Here is a 25969-nt window from a genome sequence, read left to right as displayed (position 1 = left end):
TTGATTCTATTTAGCCTTCCCACACTCTGTATTTTTCAAGTGTAATTTTTTTCTCTATTTGTTGATTTTGATCTTTGTCAGTTCTTTTAGGGACTTTCCTCAAATGTTTGGCGAGCCATGAAGCTATCTAATAGCACACATGCAAGAGGGAGAGAAATAGAGACAGAGGAAGAGGATGAGGGAGAGGGGAGAGGGAGAGAGAGAAGGAGAGAAAGGAAGAGGTGTTTGGTGGGATTTATTGTGGAGAGACGTTTATTTAGGGACTCTCTCCTGTTAGGATTGTTTTCCCAGAGAAGAAACCTCTAATATTCTTCCCAGTGAATATAAAGCTGGCTTCAGGGTTCTGGAGCCAAGCAGAAAGGGACTGGAGGGGTCCCAATATTCAGTATATAGACTCTTATTTAATCTTTATCCCCACCCACTGCTGTATCTGGTGTCTCTAAACCCAGACTTCCTCTGTTCTACCTCCTCAGTAGTTAAACCTACTATTCTACCAGGGTTATAGAGGTCTGTCTAGTTGCTCCTTATGCAGACTTGAATACATTAATTTATTTCGTCAATAAAACATACCAAATGCCTACTACATGCCAAACGTTGTTTTCGGTAGTGTGGAAATGATTGTCTGCGGAACAAGTAATATCCCCTGTTCCCTGTGGAGCTTTCATCCCCAACTGAACCCTTACTTTCAGAACCCACTGATGTCTCCAAACTCTAAACTTTGGTCTTCTGTAGTATAAACTGGCTTGCTTTTTGTTTAGCTCTTTGTATAACCTGTTTTGATTTTCTATTTGGTCTATTCAGTCAGACACCACTTTTCCAGTTCCAATATTGGGTAGCTTTCACCTCCTCTTCAGGCTTTTTTGTTTTGTTTTGTTTGTACTTTGGGATTGACTTCACACCCTTTTGGTCATTTCATGGCATTTAGGAAGAACATAGGGGTAAACATGTGTTGTCCAGTAGACCACCTTTGCTAGAAACAGCTGTGAGTAACTTTGCCTAATGAGCCTAGCACCCGAATGTCTGCCAACCTGTGATGTGCGTGGGTAGCCCAAAGTCTCAACAGAGTTGGGAGTCTGGAGTCTTCTCTACTAATATTTATCTCTGTTACAAGCTGGTCCTGTCTGAAAAGATTTTGAGTCACCAGATCATGCACTAAACTTGTGCTACTCTTCGTGCAATTGCTGTGTCCTCTGACGGAACCACAGTTGCTTTTCTGGCCAGAAAGGACCCAGATCTCTGAGGACATGTGGCTATCAGATGCCTCCCTCCAATCCTACCCTATGATAAATGGAATATTGCCTGCCATATCAGTAAACAAAGGATGTCACAGTCATCACAATTGCAGCCACAGCCAGTCGCTGGCGAGCCCTGAGGAGACTCAGGAAGGAAAAGAATACCTGCCACCTAGCAGCCATCCGACTGCAGCTACTCACTCCCTGCGGTGCGCCCTGAGGAAACTCAGGATGTGAAAACACAGCATACTGGCCCCAGAGAGCTGAGGTGCTTATCAAAGGAATGACTTCGGTGAATCCAGATTCTTGCATCTTCCCATATGTAGAAAAGCACTAAATTCCTTAACTTGAGATTTCTAGTTTTCTTGAATTAACAGTAATCTTTTGTTCCTGCTATGTGCCCTTTGTTGCAAAACTGTATATCCTAGCTCCCCCCTGGCCTCCTTGGAGCAGTTCTCTCAAGGGTTACTTGAGATGCTGCCTCCCGAACTTGAAGTCCTAAAAATTTCTGCGGAATAAAACATAACTCTCAACTTTTAGGTTGTGAATCTGTTTTTTAGTCAACACCTAGTACCAACATACATCAGCACATTTCCTACCCCTCATCCCCCAACCTTTCCCTAGCATTATATATTGCCTGGATCTGAGAGAATCTATAGAGCTTCAGTTTTTTTTTAGCTAAGCCTTCTCACATTTTCCCCTTCTGGGTCTTTGGAAGCTTCAAAGGAGGCAACATATAAGTTTGTATTTTTATCACAATTCTGTGCCATCTGTGATTTTTTGGGAGGAAATAGTCACTTATCTAGAAGAGGTAGGACCTTGATTCTTCTCACCTGGAACAAGAAAATTCCTATTGAGCACTTTTCCAATTTCTCAAGCAAAGGAAGGCGTATATGTCCTGCCACCCTCTGGAAACTTCACGGTAGCAGACTTTGTGGAGCTGAGGGACACGGGCTCTCTTTCCCTTTAGATCATCAAACTCTAGGCAGTGTGCTCTGAAACCCGCTCCACTCTCGCATGAGTCACATGCTTTTGCCTAGTGTCTAACTTTTTCTCCAGGAGATCAAAACTGTACACTTTTTTAAAATTTTATTTATTTATTTATTTTTGCCTGCGTTGGGTCTTTGTCACTGCGCACGGGCTTTCTCTAGTTGCAGCGAGTGGGAGCTACTCTTCTTTGCACTACATGGGCTTCTCACTGCGGTGGCTTCTCTTGTTGCAGAGCACGGGCTCTAGGCACGCAGGCTTTAGTAGTTGTGGCTTGTGGGCTCAGTAGTTGTGGCTCACGGGCTCCAGAGCGCAGGCTCAGTGGTTGTGACGCACGGGCTTAGTTGCTCCGCGGCATGTGGGATCTTCCTGGACCAGGGCTTGAACCCGTGTGCCCTGCATTGGCAGGCGGATTCTTAACCACTGTGCCACCAGGGAAGTCCCAAAACTGTACATTCTTATGGGAGATCTTTTATTGCTCACAGTCTTCTCATATTATCAGAAATTTCACTTTCCTAGTTTTCAAAATAGAGCCCAATTCCAGAGATGAAATTCTAGGATTTTAACTCTTGGTACTGTTTTTTCTTTGGACATCAAACCTGGAAAATGCATCTTATACTGTCTTGGGGGGGGATTTAGAGGAAGGGAAAAGCAGTCAATCTTCAATTAAGCTGTTAAACTGGTTTGTGAATTCTATACCGGTGGTGGGGAAGGAATGAAGAAACCTCTTGGTTCTGACCTTCTTGTTCCTAAAAATAACTCTCGTGTGTGAATAAGGATTTCACAGCTCTGAAAGGAAATCTTTCAAAGGGAACCAAAGAAAATGTCAGATTTTCAAACTATGAAAATTAGTTATGCCAAAAACTAATATTAGAACTCTGACCATTGATAAAGCACAATATTATCTATAACAACTCTTTGGGGCTTCCCTGGTGGTGCAGTGGTTGAGAGTTCGCCTGCCGATGCAGGGGACACGGGTTCGTGCCCCGGTCCGGGAAGATCCCACATGCTGCGGAGCGGCTGGGCCCGTGAGCCATGGCCGCCGAGCCTGCGCGTCCGGAGCCTGTTGCTCCGCAACGGGAGAGGCCACAGTAGTGAGAGGCCCGCGTACCGCAAAAAAACAAAAACAAAAACAACTCTTTGACATCTTTTTATATTTCTTTCAAAATGCTTTGTAAATTGCCTGCCCCTTTAGACATTATTTTCATGAAGTAATAAAACTTAATCTGTACTTCCCTGAAAATCTTCTTATCACCTAGAACACACTTAGAACAATGAGTATTCATTCATATTTTAAAATATTAACTTTTATTTTCACCCAAGATAAATAGGAAAGACATCTGCTCTGAAAGACACCTAGAAAGAAACAGATCAGTTAATCACTTATTTAAGATGTACTTGTTGAGTGCACACCATGTGTCAGGTATTATGATAAGCTTTAGGAATACAGGTATAAATTAAAGAGTTGTGGCAATGCATTCACCAGCCTACAGTAGAGTGGTGCTGACAGATGATTAAAAAAATATACACAAAATATGAGATACACGATGTAGTGGCAGAATTATGAAGTGTTTAGATGGCATTGTAGCGCAGAGTTCTACCCTATTCCAGAGGTGAGGAAAGGAGTTCTCAGTAAGAAGTGCTGAAACAACTAGATAATCACGTGGAAAAAATAATCATTGATCCTTTGCTCATACTAAGCACAAACAGTAATTTGAGCTGGCTCATAGACCTAAAGGTAATATTTAAATTTATAAATCTAGAAGAAAACATTTTACAAGTTTAGAGTTGGGCAAAGATTTCTTAGGCAACCTCGGGAGACTCTATAATCATAAGAGAAAAAATGGTAAATTGGTTTTCATTAAAATTGAAAATTTTTGCTTATTAAAAACAGTATTAAGAAAGTCTAAATCAAGCCACAGACTGGGAGAAATATATCTGACTAAGGACTCATATTAAGATTACACAGAGAATACCTACAACTTAGTAACTAAAGGAAAAATAACTAAAATATGGAAGAAAGACTTGAACAGATATTTTACCAAATCTTATAAAAGAATGTCCATAGAGCATATGAAAATGTGCTGGGTGCCATTGGATCATTGGGAAAATGCAAATTTAAACCACAATGTGATGTGAGTACAACCTCACTAGGGTGGCGCAGTGGTTGAGAGTCTGCCTGCAGATGCAGGCAACACGGGTTCGTACCCCGGTCCGGGAAGATCCCACATGCCGCGGAGCGGCTAGGCCCATGAGCCATGGCCGCTGAGCCTGCACGTCCGGAGCCTGTGCTCCGCAACGGGAGAGGCCACAGCAGTGAAAGGCCCGCGTACCGCAAAAAAACAAACAAACAAAAAAACCACTAAATATTGGAGAGGATCTGGAACAAGCAGGACACTCGTGTATTGTTAGTGGTAATGGAAACTAGTGTAACCACTATGAAAACTATTTAGCAGTTTCTTATAAAGTTAAAAATCTTCCAAAATACCCTCAGTATTTCCTCTTCTTGGTATATGTACTTTAAAAAATGAATGTATATGTATATATTTCACTGCAGGTAATTTATATATCAATAAAATACTGTTAACATTAACAAAAGGAAGAAAAGTTTAAGTTAGGATACTGATGAAATACAGGTGAAAGATGATGTTGGCCTGCACCACTGTGGTGGTAATGGGAATGGAAAAATTCATGGAGATTCAAGAAGTATTCAGAATGTAGTATTAATAAGACTTCGTATGTAATTTAATGTTAGCGCTTTAGATGGCAGATTCAGGGATTATTCCCATAGCCAAATGAAGTAGATGCAAACAAAATGTTTTGTTAGAATTAATGGGAGGTTATGAGGAGTCCACAGAGCTGGGTCTCAGGCGAGAGACTGCTGGTCACTCCAACCAAAGTAAGAAATATATCAACCATTTCTCTGCCCTGTACCGACATCAGAAAGTTCCCAAATGAGAGGGCTGGAGGTGAGGTTGGAGAAAGCCTGCAGGCAAAAGGAAGGGGGGGAGGGAAAATGGGCAGTCACTGTGGGATTAAACATCCTCTTGCACCCCAGCCTACACATATGCTTCTCTGTTTGAGTGAACTCAAGTCCTTGCCATCTTTGCCTATTTGTGTTAGCCTTTCGGCTAGGAACAGGATCCTGACTTTTAACCGGGCTTCTGCCACTTATTAAACCTTGATACATCTTCTTCCTCATTGCAGTTTCTGCCCTATCATTAAAACTTGTGCTACTTGACTAAAGAAAGAATGAAGTTATTTTATGGTACGTAGAAGACTCACATTACTGGGTAACGTACAAGTGGGGCTATTCTCCTGCTGTGGTGAAAAAGAGGAGGTTCTTGGGTCCCCTTGAAGAAAATGCAACCATGTAAACATGCACTTTCTTGAAACTTAGTCTCTTCCAACCAATTTGCTTTTAGTTGTATGGGAGAAGGTGAGGTCTTGTCTCATTTGTAGGTGATCTTTGTGCTTTTAGTAATTAAAAAAAATCCCCCCATCATGAATCATACAAACTTTAGATTTTGATGGAATTATCTGATGGTTCTTCACTGGAATCTCTTTTATCTGATCTTATGCCCACCTCCTCCCAAAGTCCTTGAATTTTGTTCCTTTAGGGTTTTACATTCCTTTTTATGTGTGGCCTCATAAATATGTTAAAGAAAAATATAAGTTACCTAATGATCGATTGTAAAACTGCTACATTGCCAATCCTTTTTCTGGCTTATATTTATAAATTAAGAATAGATAACGTTTCTAGAAGAATTAACTTCAAGATACATTTTTTATTAAGAAGTACATTCTTGCTGGTTGGTTTTTTTTACCTAAGTGGGAAAACTCAGTTTTAGAATATAGTGAATCTTCGTTCAAGCCATCCAAACTTATTTTTAGCATGGAAAAGGACCAGAAGTAATGACAAGCATCACTGGATATTTAAGATCCACAGAAACTGAAAATCTTCATACATATGAAAGAAAAGTCTTCACAATAAAATAAATAATATAAGACATCTTACACAAAGAAAACCGCTTGTGAATTATAATGATGATTTCTGACATGTAATCATAAAAAGTGTCTCTATATGCATAACCAGATCTTAGCTAACTCTGAGTCATGAGGAGACATTATAATAAGAAAATTTCTATATACTTGCTAAGCTTTTGTTAGCCACTGTATCAATCATTGTGACAGTCCTTTTCACCAGCCAAATTCTTTATTTCTATCCCCTTCATTATTCTTGGTGGAGACTCTAATAAGCAGTGAAATGTCCAAACTGTAGGAAGCAGGAGAAAGTAAAAGTCCTTAGTAAGCCAGCAAGGAAAAGTCAGTTCCTCCTAATGTGTTTTGAATCAAACCAAAAGAAATAAATCATCAGATACAGAAAAGACACAATTTTCATCACAATGTAATTTAATTTACAACTCTTTTTCTAGAAATACTCTTAGGTAAATAACCATTTTACCTCTTCAACTATATTTACCTTTAGTTAAATCACCAGATGATTTCCAATGAAAATTGCGAAGAGTATCTGCATTGTTAATGCTATCAGGACATGGGGCATATGGATAACTTAAAAACAAACAGACAAAACAACAGCTGGAGGATGAAGAATTCATCTGGCTAGAAACCATCTCTGGAGATTTCCTGATAAACCCCTTGCCGTGAGACTCAGGCAGTGTGACAGCCCTTCTGATGCTGATGTAGAAGAAAAGCCCCCAATATAATAACGACATAGATTTTCTTCCCAGCTGAGTCTACCTCCCATATCCATGATAATTCATATGACAAAAAGGGGCAGGAAGGGACATTCCTTATGCTGTGTTTTTCCAGGGCGCTTTTTCTGTTTGATAGGCCATGACAGGAAAACTCAGTGTCCTACGTCATATATTCCAAGTTCTAAGTATATGCTATGCATATCAGATAGGTGATACAGTAGTGTTAGCCATTTTTCAATATGTACTAATGCTTACAGACCTTGTCACAAGTCCCAACTAAATTGTTTCCAACCTTGAGGGGTTATGTTCTAAAGAAAATTTTTACGAAAACACCATAAAAGAACAGCAAAGTCATTATGCAAATGTAAGGTCATTCAAAGCTTTCTTGCATGGAAGAGATAAGGTATAAAAGTGAGAGAAGGAAAATATAAGAAGTTTTCTAGCACATATCAGATTGTTTCAAATCTTTTTTCAATAATACCGCTCTGTGATGTTCAATGTACATCCCCTTTTGCCAAACCAAAAAAAGCCTCCATTTTTTGCTCTGTGCCTATATATATATTTTTTTTTCAGATGTTTAGGCAGTCAACTTTAAGCATACACTCATGTTTTTGGCTACCTCGATGGTTTAGTGTTTAGCCAGGGAGCTTTGTTAAGAGTACCAGAGACTCTTGTCCAAAATGCCTCCCCGCTCTACTGGTCTCCCCATCTCACTGGTCTCCTCCTCATGCAGGCAAAATCTTATGAAATTTCAAAGTATTTAGGGACATGATATTTTGGAACAGGTTTAATTTCCAACAAATAACATTAGAAAATAGATAAATGTTCAGAGTAGTATAAAAAGACATGGTGTACATCTTAAGAAATTTAAAAGAATAGAAATCATACAAAGTATACGCTTAAAAGCATAATAGAATTAAGTTAGTAATCACAGTAAGACAGCTAGAAAATCCCGAGTATATTTGGAGATAATCAACCTATTTCTAAATCACACATGAGTCAAAGATGTTTCAAGATACATTTTAAAATGTTTTGAGCTAAATGAAAATGAAAATACAGCTTACCAAGTTTGTGAGATGCAGCAAAAGCAAAGCTTAGAGGGAAATTTATAGCACTGAGTGCATACATTAGAAGAGAAAAACGATCTAAAGTCAATGATATGCACTTCAACCTTAGGAATAAGAAAATGGAGAGCAAATTAAATCCAAAGTAAGCAGAAGAAAAGAAATAATGCAAATTAGAGCAAAAATCAGTATAATTGAAAACAAGAAATTAATATAAAACATTAAAACAACCAAAAACTTCTTTGAAAAGATCAATCAAATTGGCAAACTTCTAGCTGTGCTCACGAAGAAAAAAAGTGAGAAGTCATACATTATGACTATAAGAAGTTGAAAAGAGGCCATCACTGCTATTCTCATGGACATGAAAAAATAATAAGCAATATTATGATGAATTCTATTCCCATAACTTTGATAACTTAGATGAATTAGACCAATTTCTTGAAAGATAAAATTTACTAAAACTCACACAAGGAGAATTTGATAATCTGTATATGTCTTTATCAAAGAAATTAAATCAAGAATTAACAGCCTTCCCAAACAGAAATCACCAGGCCAAGAAATGTTCACTAGCAAATTCTACTGAACATTTAAGGAAAAGATTATACCAGTTCTCTCCAACATCTTCCAGTAAATAGAAGCAGAGGAAACACTTCTTAACTCATTCTGTGACATTACAGGAAATAAAAATTAAAGACCAATGTCTCTTATGAACATAGATGCAGAAATCCTCAACAGAATATTAGCAAATCAAATCCAACAATGTATAAAATAAATATACACCACGACCAAGTGAGATTTATTCCAGATATGCAAGGCTGGGTCAATATTCAAAATTCAGTCAATAAAATCCATCGTATCAACAGGCTAAGGAAGAAAAAACAAATGGTCGTATCAATAGATGCAGAAAAAAACATTTAACAAAATCCAACACTGATTCATGATAGAAACCAAACAGCCTTTCCAGAAAAGAGGGAATTTAGGGCACCAGACTAAGCTTGGGTATTAGGAATCTGAGTACATCACAGGAGTACATTCTACTCTCCCCAGAATGATAGAACTGAAAGAGATTAAACAAATGGCACCCACAGACAGAGAAGGAAAATGCAAGTTAGAAAGTGCAAGGCAAAAAGGATGAAACTGAATACAGAGCAAGATCTGAAACTCTAGATCAAAGCACTTGGAATAGTCACTCTTTTTAATATAAACCATTCTAATAGGTGAATAGTGGTATCTCATTATGGGTTTTTAAAATATTTTTCTTTGTATTAAGGTATAGTTGATTTATGATATTATATTAGTTTCAGGGTTACACATAGATATTCAAGTTTTTTATAGATTATACTCCATTTGAAGTTATTATAAAATATTGGCTATATTCCCTGTGATGTACAGTATTTCTTTGTAGCATATTTATTTTATACATGGAAATTTGTATCTCTTTGACTCCACCTCATCTTGCCCCTCCCCCTTCTCTCTTCCCACTGGTAATCACTGGTTTGTTCTCTGTATCTGTGAGATTGTTACTTTTTTGTTATATTCACTAGTGTATTTTAATTTTTAGATTCCACATGTACATGATATATCATACAGTATTTGTCTTTCTCTGTATAACATTTCACTTAGCATAACACACTCAAAGCCCATCCATGTTGTTACAAATGGCAAAATTTCATTCTTTTTTTACGGCTGAGTAGTATTCCATTGTATGTATATACCACATCATCTTTATCCAATCATCTGTTGATGGGCATTCAGGTTGCTTCCATATCTTGGCTATTGTATATAGTGCTGCTGGGAACATTGGGGTGCATGTATCTTTGCAAATCAGTGATTTTTGTATTCTTCAGATATATGCCCAGGAATGGAATTGATGAATCATATGGTATTTCTATTTTTAATTTTTTGAACAACCTCCCTACTATTTTCCATGGTTGATGAACCAATTTACATTTCCACTAACAGTGTACAAGGGTTCCCTTTTCTCTGCATCCTCACCAATATTTGTTATTTGTGGTCTTTATGATGATAGCTATTCTGACAGGGTTGAGGTGATATCTCATTGCGGTTTTGATTTGCATTTGTATGTGGATTAGCGACATGGAACATCTTTTCATGGGCCTGTTGGCTATCTGTATGTCTTTTTTTTTTGAAAAATGTCCGTTCAGGTCTTCTGCCCATTTTTTTTTTTTTTTTTTTTTTTTATTGCGGTACGCGGGCCTCTCACTGTTGTGGCCTCTCCCTCCGCGGAGCACAGGCTCCAGACGCGCAGGCTCAGTGGCCATGGCTCATGGGCCCAGCCGCTCCACGGCATGTGGGATCTTCCCAGACCGGGGCACGAACCCATGTCCCCTGCATCAGCAGGTGGACTCTCAACCACTGCGCCACCAGGGAAGCCCTGCCCATTTTTTAATCAAATTGTTTTTTTTTGATATTGAGTTGTATGAATTGTCTATGTATTTTGGATATTAACCCCTTGTTGGTCACATCATTGCATATATTTTCTCCCATTCAGTAGGTTGTCTCTATTTTGTTGATGGTTTCCTTTGCTGTGCAAAAGTTTTTAAATTTAACTATGTCCCATTTATTTAATTTTGCTTTTTGTTCCTTTGCGTGAGGAGGCAGATCCAAGTTGCTACAATTTGTGTCAGTGCAGCTGGCTGAGGGGCCCAAGGTGTTTTGGGCCTGGTCTTGGCCTGCTGGTGGTTTTTGGGGCTGTGCCCGGGCATCCCCAGGGATATTGCTGGCTCACTGGTGGTCGGAGCTGGCTGTAGGGCCCCAGGAGTCCTAGGGCTAATACCTGCAGACTTGTGTGCAGGGCCAGCTCCTGGGCCCTGTGGTGGGCAGGGCCATCCATGTCCTGGGGTGGCTTTGGGGTCAGGAAGTCCTAAGGCACCCTGCTTGCTGGTGGGTGGCGCTGTGTTTCTGCCTGGTTAGTTGCTTGGCCTGAGGTATCTCAGTACTGGTGTCGACAGGCTGGTGGTGGTGGCGGTCGGGGGGGTTGGGGGGTGGGGGGGAGGGGGCTGGATCATGGTGTCTGTTAGCCAGAGAGAGGATTCCGAAATGTGGCTTGCCAACCCCAGTGTCTGTGTGGTAGAATGAGCTGCCCAAAATGGCCTCCATCAGTGTCTGTGTCCCCGGGGTGAGCTGCAGTTGCCTCCTGCCTGTCTGGGAGACTCTCCAAGATCAGCAGGTAGGTCTGACGCAGGCTCCTTTTAAATTACTGCTCCTGCCCTGGGATCTGGAGCATGTGAGATTTTGGATGGGCCCTTTAAGAATGGAGTCTCTATTTCCCACAGCCCTCTGTGTCTCCTGAAAATAAGCCCCACTGGCCTTCAAATCTACCTGTCCTGGGGGCTCATCTTTCCAGTGTAGGACCCCTGGGCTGGGGAGCCTGATATAGGATTCAGACTAATGGCTCTTTGGGGAGAACCTTTGCAATTGTAATTACCCTCCCATTTGTGGGTCGCCCATTGGTGGGGGTATGGGTCTCAACTGTACCTCCACTCCATCGCTCCTACATGTCTTTTTGTGGTTTCTTCTTTAAATATTTAGTTATAGAAGGCCATCTCTGCTATTTCTGCTAGATTCTGGCCTTTCTCATGAATAGTTGCTCTGTACAGAGTTGTTTTGGTGTGCCTGGACAGGACGTGAGCTTGGGGTCTTCCTACTCCACCGTCTTGACCAGGCTCCTCTCATTGTGGTTTTAATTTATGTTTCCCTAATTATTAATGATGTTGAACATCTCTTCATGTTTTTCTTTGACATTTGTATGTCTTCTTTGATGAAGTGTCTATTAAAACCTTTTAGCCGTTTTCCTTAATTCTTTTATGTTAAATAGCATTAACTTAGTTGTCTTTAAATGCCGCACATCCTAAATATATTTGTTTGCCTCCGCACCATTTAATATACCCCTTTATTCCCTATATCTTCTATAAAGCGAGGTTCTCCTAGAAGGCTTCAGCTCTTTGGGCGAGAACACTTTACTGTTGGTGCTGTGTGCTTCATATGAAATCACATCAGGAAGTTGTCACATTTTTTAAATGGTACCGACGTTGATCAGTGGAACCAGTCATTGTAAAATTCTTCATTAATTTGTAAACTAATGATTGCTGCCTGAATCAATTATTTCGTTAAAGTTTGCAATGTTGTGATTTTAAAAATTTCTTCCATATTTACTATAATAGAAATTCTTCTGTAAGGAAGATTTTTTCCTTCATTAACAGTTCATCCAGCAAAAGGTAGAATACACGTATATTTACTTCCTTTTAATTTATAATTTTCATGCTAAGGTGTTGGTGTCCTAGTTATTTCCAGATTTCTTAATTGTTGTCATTGTTTTTGTTGGATTTCCCTGTTAAAAATTGAGTATCAACACAAATTGATGTTTTTAAAAAAAATACGTGTAGTGAATTTCTATTAAATGCACTCATTATCCTGTTGATGCTTAAAGTGTCCCATGTTTGGCACAGCCGAGTCCTTCACACTCGTACCTCTGTGTTGATAATTTTGTCAAGCAAATGGCAGTTGTTATCCCCTCCAGGGAGGGGTTCCCACTCCATCAGAAGCAGCAATTCCAGAAGCCAACCCACTCCATGGTTCAGGGTCACCAAGAAAGACACGCCTCACACGATTTTACAGTGAAACGACGCTTTACTCACATAGAGAGGAGACAGAGCAAGATGAGCTTCATGAGTGGACATGGGTTTCCCCATGGCCAGCAGGTCACCTCCCACAGCTGACCCAAGGTGGTGATCTGCATGCACCCTTCTTGTGCTGTGGGTGAAGGACCCCCTTCCCTCCCCTCCCCTCCCCAACACCCGTGAAAGGATGCAGTAGGCAGTTGGCAACGTGCTCTTTGACAGCCTGATCAAGCAGGACAGAGGAGCATATACTGAGTCTAAAACAGAGAAGGATATTCCCACACAGGTCCAGAAGCCCACATGGGCTGTGAGGGCTCCTTGTCTCTCGGTAAGGAAGTGTTCCAGGCCCAAGGTCCATTTTCATGTGGCTGAGTGGGGAGTCGGAAAACTGCACACATGTGATCGCCTTTCCCAACAAACGTCCTTACTTTCTGGCACAACAAAATGCCCTGGAACCTCTTGATGCCTCCTGCTCCAGGCACGGAATCAGATGTTCTTCAAAGGAGTCCTGTTTTTTCCTTAGGAAAGTGTATTGAGGGTGCTAGATTTCCTCATTGTCATTAGATTGTTATTGCTTCTCAGCCTTTTCAATAACATAATTTGAAGGGGAAAATATCATAAACTCATTTGTCTGGCTGGGTCACTTGGCAGCGTCCTTCCCAGGTATGAGGCAGTGCTTTCTATGTCTGTCTCCGTCCCTCTCTTCCTTTTCTCCAGCTTCTAGCTACTGCTCCTTCCCCCTACTCTTTCGAGCTAAAGAGCTAGAGAAGTTCCCCTGCTCTTCCCAGCTGCGCTATTTCTTCTAATTTCCATGCTCTGTCCAAACTTTGCAAATTATCTTTTTAAACAATCTTCATATTACCGAGGTAGAGTGTGCTGTTTTTTTCCTGCTAGTAGATTCTTCCTGACATAGAAGGAAGAAAGGAAATGATCAGGATAAGCCTTAAGATGAATATTAAGTCAAGTATGAAGTGTATAAGGCCTTTGACTCCAATAATATTGTGAATTTATTGGTATTTGGTAACTTGCCCCACACCTCTTTTATATAATTCCTATAATACTATAGATACTGTACTGTCCAATAAATACAGATGAATTTAATATCCCTTGCTTAACTCAAAGAAACCAATGTACTTTAAAAAAAATGCCATTTTCATTACTTAGGAAGAAATTGGGCAAATGAAAAATTATGCCTGTGGGGTATGTGTGTGTGTGTGTGTGTGTGTGTGTCTTAAGGAACTGATCAGATAAGGAGCAAAAATCTAGATTTCTTTTTTATTGTTAAGCTGCAACGTACATGGTTTCATACAACAAAAGTATTTAATCGAGTGAAAAGTAATAAACTGAACAATAAACAAATAAATACTCAAAACAACATATTTTCCATTGGAAACATGTTAAGATGAATATGCGGTTTCATTACCATCTTACTGCAATTTTCTTATGTGTCACTAGCCTACATACCCCATGTTTTCTGTAATCAGGCAGATGTGAATGGAAGTTTGAATGATTAAATAAATGAAAAGTCCATTTAGTGCAGAGGATCATTTCACAAGGCAGTCAGACTGGGTTTAGAGAACAAACTTATTCAAGAAATTCTCCACTTATTTAGGTTCATTTTAGAATCCATGAACCTTAAGCTGTTCCTCCTTGACAATGCCAGTCTCCGAGAGAAACTGGCAAATGTTTTTTCTTTGGTCACTTGGAGCTGAATAACCTCTCTGTATTCGGGATGTTCAGTCACAGAACCATTACAGGGAAATTTCTTTTGGAAAGCTTTCACACGTTTCTTTTTGTCATAATCATTTGCAATGCCCTGAACAGTCGAGATAGTCGTGATTTTAATAAATCAGTTATTAATCTTCTGGTCCCAATTCTAATTCTCTCTTTAGTCAGTCTTGTTTAAGAAGGTTTGTTTTACTTTCTAAAATCTAAAATTACCTAAAATCTAAAATTGCGTAATTGAAACTGAACAATTACACAAGTGAGAAACTTCTAATTTAAAAATCTGGGTTATGTTATACTGGTTGTTCCTTATGCTGACAAAAGGAGGGCAACTGTATATTTATCCCGACGGTACTTGCATTATGACCTTAGGTAAGTCATTTAACCTCTCTGTACTTCAGATGCGTCTTCTATTAACTAGAATAATAATTTCTCACAATAGTGTTTGCTACAGAAGGTACTCCATAAATAGTAGTGATGGCTGTTGTTACCATTATAATTCTGACTATATCTGGACTCCATCTAAATTTGGATTTTTTTTATGCCAGGATCCAGCTTTGTGGCATGTGTTTTTTGTCCTGTAATTTCAGTAGGGAGGATGGTGGGAAAACGAGTTTGCTTTTGTTGGCTTAGCTAATTTAGTATTTTGAGATTTGTTTTACCTGCTATAAAATGGGAGTACTGTTACTGCTTTGTAAACTCCAAAGTGCCAAACATAGATGAGTAGTCTACATAGTAGGTTTGATGAAGAATTGTAATACAGGCTAAGTAGTCACTGTTCATTTAGAGGTTTATACCATTACTTTGATTAATTAATAATCAAACTATGTGCTGTAGACAAATGGATCAAATGGCAAACAAACATATGATGAATAATTTGCAGTTGGCAAATACTATGAAGTGAATATGGGCAGAAAGTGGTCTGTTCTCATAATACACACAGGGTGCACTTTCGCTAACCAGCCTCAGACTCTGTACCCTTGTTTAACCTTCCTCAAGGCTTAACTGATAACATTTTTTTCTTATTTGACAATGATTGAGACTTTCAGATTAATAAAGTCACTTTCTGTTTGGAATTTTACTGGCAGAATAACAGATATCTGGAAGTGGATCAGTGAATTTTGATTACTATAAAATCCTCATGATTTTCTGTGTCTATATAATTGGGCTTCTTTTTTTGCTTTTTACAATTGCAGTCAATTCTGACACGAAGACACCGTGGTATTAATACCTTGTGTCCACTAGATGTCACTATTTTCAAAGTAATAAAATAGAATTTGTGCCATGATGTAATCGAAAGGAGTTTGCTCCTTTCTCCCTCCCTCCCTCTCACCTCTCTCTTTAAATCTTTCCCCTTTCAGCATGTGAATATTGCTTTAAAAATAAATAAAATTAGGTTTCTAAAAACCATTTGGAAAGTAAAGCTGGTTGATATGCCCAAACTTATACATCATCCTTTGATACTGAAGTTTATCAACCTGAAATTTTGTGTGTTGAAAGAAAAAAATATACAGAATTAGGGCAAAAAGAAATGGGGTTTTGCCAACAGTTCTTTAGCATCTTCTAAATTACCATAAGCCATTTGTAAAGAGAAGGACTGGGAGACAAAGGAAGTTGTTTTTATATGAAAGAAAAATGTCTGTGTCACTTGCTTCTTGTTTGATAATTTAGAGAAAATTTCTCCTCTGCAGTTGTATAAAAAACAGAATTCACAGATATTATTCCACTCTGGGAGAGATTCAGTAAACAGAGCCAGGCAACATTACACCAGAACTCATAAAAGCCCACCTTGAGGAAGGGGAAAAAACTGTCGGTAGCATATCATTGGCTAGAAAACTGACATTTTTCAATAATATTTTTCAAGAAGAGAAAGCTCATAAAGGTGTTATATATTTAAAGTGTTCATATACCCCAGAAGTTATGCTTCATGGGATTTTTATATTCTTATTTCTGATTTTCTATATTTTACAAAGTACAAGTATACTTTCTTGTTTGAAAAATATATAAACTGTACAATAAACTAGTGTAAACAATTAATAACATCTCAATCCTGTCTCTGGAATATCAACAGCATAGAGCTCCACGTTCTGTAGAACTGAGCTCTGGACCTGAGGACCTTACCAACTATTAACCTGTTAAGAGAATGAACTACCTGTAATGTTGGGAGAAACATCAAACATATTTTACTTGCTTCTCTGTTCTCTAAACTTTCCCTATTTCTACTATCAAGCCCAGGTGGCATCTGGGAAACTGTATTCTATTATCCCGAAAGGAAAGTCCCCTGTCAACAAACTTCAATGATTTTCTAAGACCCTACCTTTTAATAAGAAAGAGAAACAGACATGAAACCGTGTTAACAAAAAGCAAAAAGGAACTTGGAGATACCAGTGGTCCATTAGCAGAGCCACTAATGGAGCCACCGTGGCTCAGTAAGTGTGGCTGCATCCTTTCACCAGACTCATGGTGACTTCCTTGAGGGTGATAAACTTTAGAAGTGAAGAGAACACCCTAATTGGTTTGCTGCTTCTTCCTAATTTTACTATACCTCCTGCTGTCCTCTCAAAGGGAATTCAAAAAGGTGCTGGTTGGAAACATGAGGTTTTATAATTTCATGACAAAATTCCATTTTTGCTGAATAGGTTCGATCTAAGTCTGGTCTGTATTTTTCTAGGCTTATTGAGGAATTGAAGGGAGTAATTTTCTTCAAGTGTATTAATGAAACAAATCTCTTTAAGTAATGATTCACTCATTCATTCACCAAATATGTACTGAGCAACTTACTAGATCCTAGTACTACTCTGTGTACTTGGGATACAGCAGTGAAGCAAAGAAAGCAATAATCTGTGTCCTCATGGAGTTTATATTGTAGTAGAAGAAAACGTGTAATTGTTTTCATTTCTTATTTTTTAATTAAACCGAAGTTTAGGTATAATGTTTTAAATAATTCTTCCAATAACATTCAAATATTTATTCTTTGACAGTTTAAATGGCCTACAACTAGCATTTCTCTAAAAATATCAATATATTAATGTAAAACTATGTTTTATAGGTTTTTGTGCTAAATAATATTTTCCCACCCAACAGCAGTTATTTTTATTTTGTTTAAGGAGCTATAATGTCATTGAAAGAGGGTTTATCTATCTATATAGATAGAGAAATAGATCTCTCTCCATCTATCTGTATAGATAGAGAAATATATCTCTCTCCATATATGTATCTGTAGATATATGTATATATAGGGAGATATATATCTATTCATGAAAACAGACATGAAAAAAGCAAAACTATTTGATATCTCGGTAATTTTGTTATTGGCAAACTATTCTAGAAACTTCTATATATTAGGCTACTTTTATATCTCTAAGGATGATTTCATATTGTTAATGTGTTTTCAAAATAAGGCATAACTATTTCTTTCTCTTCTAAAAGATGTAATCAACCTGCTAAAAGATTTCTATTGTATCTGTTGAAATTGAGGATTTATTCTAATTAACAAATCCAATGGTCTTTCCTCAGGTTTTTTTTTTTTTTTATGTTTTATTATGGTGTTAGTGATGAATAATCTGTCTCTTCGAAGTGAAGAAGAGTATTATTTCATAGAGGAAAACAGTCATTTACGTAAAGGGAAATTTTAGAACTTTTTTTTTTTTTTGCGGTACGCGGGCCTCTCACTGTTGTGGCCTCTCCCGTTGTGGAGCACAGGCTCCGGACACGCAGGCTCAGCGGCCATGGTTCACGGGCCCAGCCGCTCCGCGGCATGTGGGATCCTCCCGGACCATGGCACGAACCTGTGTTCCCTGCATCGGCAGGTGGACTCTCAACCGCTGCGCCACCAGGGAAGCCCTAGAACTCTTTTTTTACATATTCTTCTGCTGTCTGCATTATTAAGGCCTGTTCTTATTTTGCTTCTCTTTGTGGTTCTTCTGTTTTGTTTTTTCTCAAATGTTGATGGTTCTTGTTTTACCATTTGTATTTCTTAATGAAGTACTGGTTGACTGGGTAGCTGGTGACGGTTTCCTTTGCATTTAATAGGTTTCTCCTTCTTCTCCTTACTCCCTTCTCCCTCCTTTCTCCTTCTTCCTTCTCTTCCTTTTCCCTTTCCCTTCCCCTTCTCCTCCTTCTTCTCCTTCTCCTTCTTCCACTTGCCCTTCTTCTTCTCCCCCTCCTCCTTCTTGTTCTTTTAATTGAAGTATAGTTGACTTACAATAGGGGTAAAAGTGTCATTCTGTTGTCAAGCAGACTTTCCTCTAAGATGGGAGGTCAGGACCTCCAAATTTGCCAAACTGACTTTGCTTGCTAAGGAGGGTTTCTCAATTTAGTAAATAAAAATACAGGATACCTCATTAAATGTTAATTTCAGATTAACAATAATGTCATGTGAATATGTTATATAAATATTTTGGACATACTTATTCTAAAATATTTTTTGTTGTATATCTGAAGTTCACACATCTTGTATTTTTTTGTATTTTGTCTAGTATCCCTATTACCAGATATCTGTGGAAGTTCAGCTGTATCTCAGATTTTGCCCTTCTCTCTTCATTCCAATCATGCATTTCATCATCGCATAGAACTAGATAAGTCTTGCATAATGATTGGTAAATGGGGTTGAGGGCACATGAGCCATCCATGTAGACACTTATTCTCTTATCCACCCAGTTTGCTGCCCTGAACGAGCTCCTGCTTGGAGCCACTCATGGCCACTTCTGCTCATAGCTACGCTGTGAAGATCGGTGCTTATGTGGAGCATTTTTTATCTCTTCTGCTTTGGTTAAGCCATCAATGCACCTGCATTCTATCTTCCAAATATTTGTCAAAATACCTGTCCTGAAAATGACATAGTTCTATATTTTACTTTGCTGTGCTTCTCTTTGTTTTACATATTTTTATAATCCTTTCTGTGGGATCTTAGAGAGGAAGAGAGACTACATGGATGACAAGAGCCATTATCTTTCAGTGTGTACCCACACCTCTCATTTAGAGTTACCCATCCAACCTCCAGAAAAACAAACAAAACAAAACTGTGTGAAGAATTATTTCAGAGAATTCATAAGTTCTGACTGCACTTCTCCCAGCTGCTACCACATTTCTCTTCTGCAGTTTACAGCAAAACTCTTCAAAAGAATTGTTCCCATTTTTTATCTCCAAGCCTCCCTGCCGTTCTGCTGTGAATCCACTCAAATCAGGCTTTCATCCACAACGATTCCATCTTACTACGGAGAAATAAGAGAATCACTTTCACAGTAAATAGAGTATCTCTTTTCTGCATGGTAATTTTAGTCATTATTCAAAGCTTTTGTGGCTTCAACCATGGTGTTAATTCAGTAGCTAAGTGTATGACAAAAAGAGTGAATGTGAAGTGAGGAAGAGTGAATCCCTATTTCATAATTTTTTTTCCAAATAAATTTAAGATGAATTAACTATTTATATAAAAAGTCAAAGTATTAAAAGAAAATATACTAAGCGTTCACAAAATTTTGGAGTAAAGAAACCTTTCTTAACATGACATGCAATGGATTATCCATAGGGAAAATATTGATAGGTTGAATTACAAAAATGAATACTTTTGTGATTCAAAAGAGAGCATGTCTTAGTCTATTCAGGTTGCTTTATTTAAAAAAAAATACCATAGGCTGGGTGGCTTAAATAACAAACATTTATGGCTCACGATTTTGGAGACTGGAAAATCCAGATCAGTGTCTGGATCATGGATGACCATCTTCTTGCTGTGACCTCACATCATGGAAGGGGTGAAGAAGCCCTCCTGGGTCTCTTTTATAAGAGCACTAATTCTACTCATAAGGGCTCCTCTAATTACCTCCCAAAGGCTCAGTCTCCAAACACCATCCTCACTGGGAGTTGAGCATTTCAGCATATGAATTTGGAGGTCACAAATGTCCAGTCTGCAGCAGAGCAAAAAATAAAAAAATTAAAACGTTGAGGAAATATGTGTAGGAATTATTGATGAATAATCATAATTCTTGATAAGTAATACCTTTCTTAAGAATCAATGAAAAAAAAGACCTAATAGCAAAATGGTCACAGGGCATGATCATGTTTGCCAGAAGGAAGATGTGCAAAAAGTTATACACATCATACAGAACGATTCAGTCTGATGATATTTAAAGAAATGTAAATAAAACAGCAATTTTTGCCATTCCTTGCTTATCAGAGATATATAATCTTTAAGAATGTCAGTACTCTGGGAGAGAATAAATACTCTGGGAGAGAATAAATACGTAGCCTCTGTCATGCATGGCTGGTAGATGTTTAAATTAATAAAAGAAATAAAAATCTCAAGGGGGCAAAATGGCAATATGAAAATTTTTTTTAAAAATCTGTAAAATCTATTTATATTTTATTCAGTCTGTGAATTTATTCTAAGGAAATAATAAAATAATCAGAGAAGTTTGCAAAGATGTATTTAAGGATATTAGCTGCGATGATATTTATAAGACAGACATTTAAATATTAAGAAAAAGTAGGGGTTTGGTTATCCAAATCATAATTCATCTTTATGATGGTATATAATTCAATCATTAAGTGATATTATATAATATTTACAATCATTGCTTTACATTCACAATTATATTGCTAAGTGATAATATTAGTGTACAAGATGGTACATATGATATGAATACAAAATTTGCCTGTCTTCTGAAATTTCATATTTAACAAGTGCAAGTCCTGTCCATTCTATTATTTATCTCTCATATCCTTTCTATCCCTGAAACCAGTGAACTTACTTAGACTTTTCCCAGTTGAACTGCTAAGATAGCTTCTTTATCAATTTTTCCATCTTTCGTTTCCATTCTACCACCGAAACAATCTAATAGTCAAATCTGATCATTCAGTTCCCTCTAACTTCATCAGTGGTTTTCTGTAGCATGTCTGTTGTGTGACCATCTCAGCCTATCCATAACCAGTGTTGTGGCTGGACCCGCCCTTGTGGTTCTTACTATGACTGCAGGACGCACTTCAGCAATAACCATCAGGAAACTTCGAAAAAGCGTTTATTACTTACAAGTCCTGGGAATTACATGACACACCTGGGGCCACAGCGAGGTCACAGGTAGAGAGAGAGTGCAGGTCTGAGGTTCTGCTTTTATTAGGGTTGAGCGTGGGGACTAGGGTTTCCTGGGCTCACTCTTTCTTGGTGAATTTAAAACATAAAAATTGGACTTACCCTGTATTACTTCCTGACTACATGATCTCAAGTAAATTACATAGACACCCTTAATCTGCATTCTTATTCATAAATTATGGGTAGGAAATCTTGCCTCTCCGGATGTGAATTAAAATGACAGTACATATGGAAGGTGCTGCTTTATGGGTGTTAAGTCTGTAAAAGTGCGATCCCTTTGGCGTTGTGTCTTCATATTGTGGTAATCATTTGTTTTGTTTTTCCAGTAAGCGGGTAGCAAGGTCAATTTAAGATAGTGATGATATGTCTGTCTGACGTGATGTGTTGATTTAGGTAAGAGAACACTTAAAAAAACTGTTGTTGATTCAGCTAGAGAGAACACTGAATCTGGAAACCAGACACTTAGTGCATGAGTTACGCTTGGGGAGGTCATGATAACCAGGCTTGACCATTGAACAGGCAACAGAAGAGAGCGTCGGTCACCCCCCTCCTCAGCAGGGATAAAAAAAGGAGAAGACAAGGTGTTCACTCAGGGTTTACAGCTTCTCTGTGGGAAGATGTTAGATTTGTACTGAGTTGATATCTAGCTGAAATTAAGAGCCAGCTGTAAGTTCACCGGCTTTTCTGATTAAACTTACAGAAAGCTAAGTAGGCAGAAAAATGAAAGGAGTCTTCTCTTTCAAGAATTTTCTCTAGCAGGGCAGCTATTGTTCTTTGCTGTACTTATGGGATAACAGTTCTCAAATTTGAGTGTGTACTCGAATTTCCTGGAGGGCTTTTAGGCATAGATTCCTGGGCACTCACTCCAGCATTTCTGATTTAGTAGGTGTTGGGCTGTGGCAGGGGGAGGGATCTGTTAATCTGCATTTCTAAGAAGTTCCCAGGTGATGCTAATGCTGCTGGTTCAGGGGTTGTGCTTTGAGAACCACTGCATTAGTGAAACAATACGATCACACACACAAAAACTTGGTCTTTAGTAATAATGTTTAAGTGGTTAACATGTAATTGGAATATATTCAGAGATTGCTTTACTTTACTCTGATTGAAAGATACTGCCCATGCCTCATTTTTTTAGACATAAATTCGTTATGTCACTCACCACTCTAAAACTCCCACTTGTCCTCTCTTTTCTGTACTTCTGATGCCCTCTATCTGTAACAGGCAGATTCCAACAGATTGACAGGATTTACCTGAAGTACAGTGTTAAGAAGGATTCTGATGTTGGGTTACCAGGTAAACTATAAGATGCCTTGTTAAATTTGGATTTCAGATAAACAACAGACACTTTTTGGTCTCAGTTTGCCTCATGCTATGTTTGGGATTGGCTTATACTAAAATATGATTTGCTGTTCATTTGAAATTCAAATTTAACTGGGTCTTCTGCACTTCATTTATTAAATCTGGCTATCCTACTGATGGTGTACCAAGGTTAATGGGGAGGGTGAGGTGATCCATTTGTTACGTCTGCTGTTGGAATGGGAGTGGGGATTAATGGCTATACACAAAGAATTGAACAATCTTTGCATTGAAACTGAAATTCTCCATCAGACTTTCACTTATACTGAATTTGTGGAGCCTTCTTATCAGTAGAGGAACAAGGGAATATATCTTCTGTCATAATATATGTCATAATATGTTTTCTGTCAACCACTTCTCACCAAAAACAATCTGATATTCATCACCTGGAATCCACATAGCATGGGATGTGAGAGAAGGAGAATGTTGGCAGAAGCTGCTGTGATAAGTGTTGCATCATTTTGTGATAATGGCACTTAACAGTGGAAGCCATCAACTGCTTTAAAATTAGGGCAGCTACGGCTCTGCCATCAAATGAATGTTTGTCACTAAACCAGTCTCAGTTTCAGCTGATTCCAAGAAGACTGCCGGATGCATTTGCACTTTAATCTATGGGTTTGACCAAATGGCCCTGGTACTTTATAGCCAGGATATCCTTATACCATCAGCTCCAAGTCAGTGTTTGAATAGATGCCCTATAATTTTCTCCATACTAAGTATTTTCTTAACTGAAATTCTTTGTTCATATCCTGAAATAAAAACATAGATCCGAGTGACATACTTGGAATAAAATGCTTCTTTCATTGAAAAACAGCTGATAAGAACCATCAATATAAAATTTAGGTGACCTGGATCTCCAGTGAAGGAAATATTGTTTCCACTTTAATGTGGGAGAATGCATGCTCCTTTCAAAAATGTTTATGTTTATTCTAAAGAAAAGTTTGTTTATTAAAATTTTGAAAATTGGTACAGTATGGACTTCTGCTTCCAAGATGATGGAGACCTACTTTTTCCTGTTTCTCCTGCTGTATACATGTCAAAATCCTAGGTATTTATAAACAAAACAAACTGAAGAAGGTTCTGAAAGAAGAGGGACAGACTAGGGATGTCAGGACCCAAGGACCAACACAGTGTGAGCTCCTTGGGTTTTCTTTTTGCCTCATATATATCCCAGACTTGAGACAGAAGGAGCTGACAACTTGAAAATACCATTGGGCACTGTAAAAAGAAACACCAACAAAAGTTTAGTGTCTCTAGTCAAAGGGCCAGGGAGACGAGGCAGAAGTAATGAGGCATCTGCCATCTTCCCCACTGGGGCAGTATCAGAAGAGACCTCGTGGAGGTTCAGGACTCTCAGCAATGCACAGCTAAATAAAATTGCTTCTCCCTCCCCCACCACCTGTGGTGGAGGCCACATGGAGAGCAGTAACCAGCAATGAGGACTCCTATCTATATCAGACACGTCGAGGCTGGCTGCAGAGCTCTAGGGAAGCAGGAAGAATAGACTTTAGGAGCCAAAACTTTGGACTAGTTGAGTTCCAGTCCAATCTGTGCCACTCGCTACCTGTGTGGCTTTGGGAGAATCAATTTCTCTGAGCATCGGTGGAGGTCTGTTGGGGAAGAGGAAATCAAACAGTACATTGAACTAAACAAAAATGATAGAAAACAATATTATAATCTGTGGTATACAGCTAAAGCAGTGCTGAGAGGGGTATTACAGAATTAAATACACACAATTAAAAAGAGGAGAAGGCTCAAATCTGTAATCTAAGGTCCTCCCTCAAGAACCTAGAAAAAGAAGAGAAAAATAAGTCCAAAGCAAACAGAGCAAGGGAATAATAAAGATAAACCCAGAAACCAATAAAATTGAAAACAGGAAAACAGTAGAGAAAAGTCAATAAAACAAAAATTTGGCTGTTTGAAAAGATCAGTAAAGTTGACAGATCTGTGGCACAGTTGACAAAAGAAAAAAGAGAGAAGACATAAATTATCAAGATCAGAAATTAAACAGGAAATCACAACAGGCCTTTAGATGTTAAAACAGTAATAAAGGAATACTATATACAACTCTGCCCCCATAAATTTAACAACTCAGATGAAATGAAATAAAACAATTACTTGAAAAACAAAATGCCACACTTGTACAATATGAAAAAGGTCATTTGAATAACTTTATAACTATTAGGGGAATTTACTTCATAATTTAGAAGTTCCCCCCCAAAATTCACCAGGCCCAGGAGGTTTCATTGGAAATTTCTGGCAAACATTTAAAGAAGAATTAACACCAGTTATGCACAATTTCTTCCAGAAAATAGAAGAGGAAGTATCACTTTCTATTTCATTATATGATACTATTCTATTATTAGAATAGTATTAGAATACTACTATTCTAATATGAAAACCAGACAAAAGCAGTACATAAACAAATAGCAGGCCAGTATCTCTTATGAATATAGATGCAAAAATCCTTAATGAAATATTAGCAAATAGAATTCAGCAATATATAAAAAGAGTTATGTGCCATGACCAAGTGAGGTTTCTTCCAGGGATACAAGACTGATTCACTATTCAAAAAATCAATCTATGTAATCCGGTATACTAACAGGCTAAAGAAGAAAAATCATGTGATTGTATCAATTGATGGAGAAAAAGCATTTTTAAAAATCCAATATCCATTCATGATTAAAAAAACCCAAAAAACAAAACAAAAAAAACCTATCACAAAAATAGGAAGAGAGGGGGACTTATCCAACTTGATAAAGAGAAAACTTGCAACTAACATGATACTTAAAGGTGAAAGACTGAATGCTTTTCCCTAAGATCAGGGCCAAAGCAAGATCTCTGCTCTCACCATTCATTCTTATTCAACATAATGATGGAAAAATTAGCCAGAGCAACAGGCAAAGAAAGTAAATAAAAAGGCATATAGATCAGAAGTGAAGAAATGAAACTGTTCCTATATGCAGATGACATGATCATTTATGTAGAAAACCCCAAGGAATCTATAATAATAGTAATGATAATAACAAAGTAATAATAATAACTCCTAGAATTAATTATTGAATTCAGTAAGGTGGCTGAATACAAAATCAACATACAAAAATCAAACTGATTATATTTCAATTTACTAGAAATGAACATATGAACACTGAAATTAAAAATG

Source organism: Leucopleurus acutus (genome assembly GCF_964270905.1).
Source record: "Leucopleurus acutus genome assembly, chromosome: 12".
NCBI classification, from domain to species: Eukaryota; Metazoa; Chordata; class Mammalia; order Artiodactyla; family Delphinidae; genus Leucopleurus; species Leucopleurus acutus.
This window is presented reverse-complemented; position numbering follows the sequence as displayed.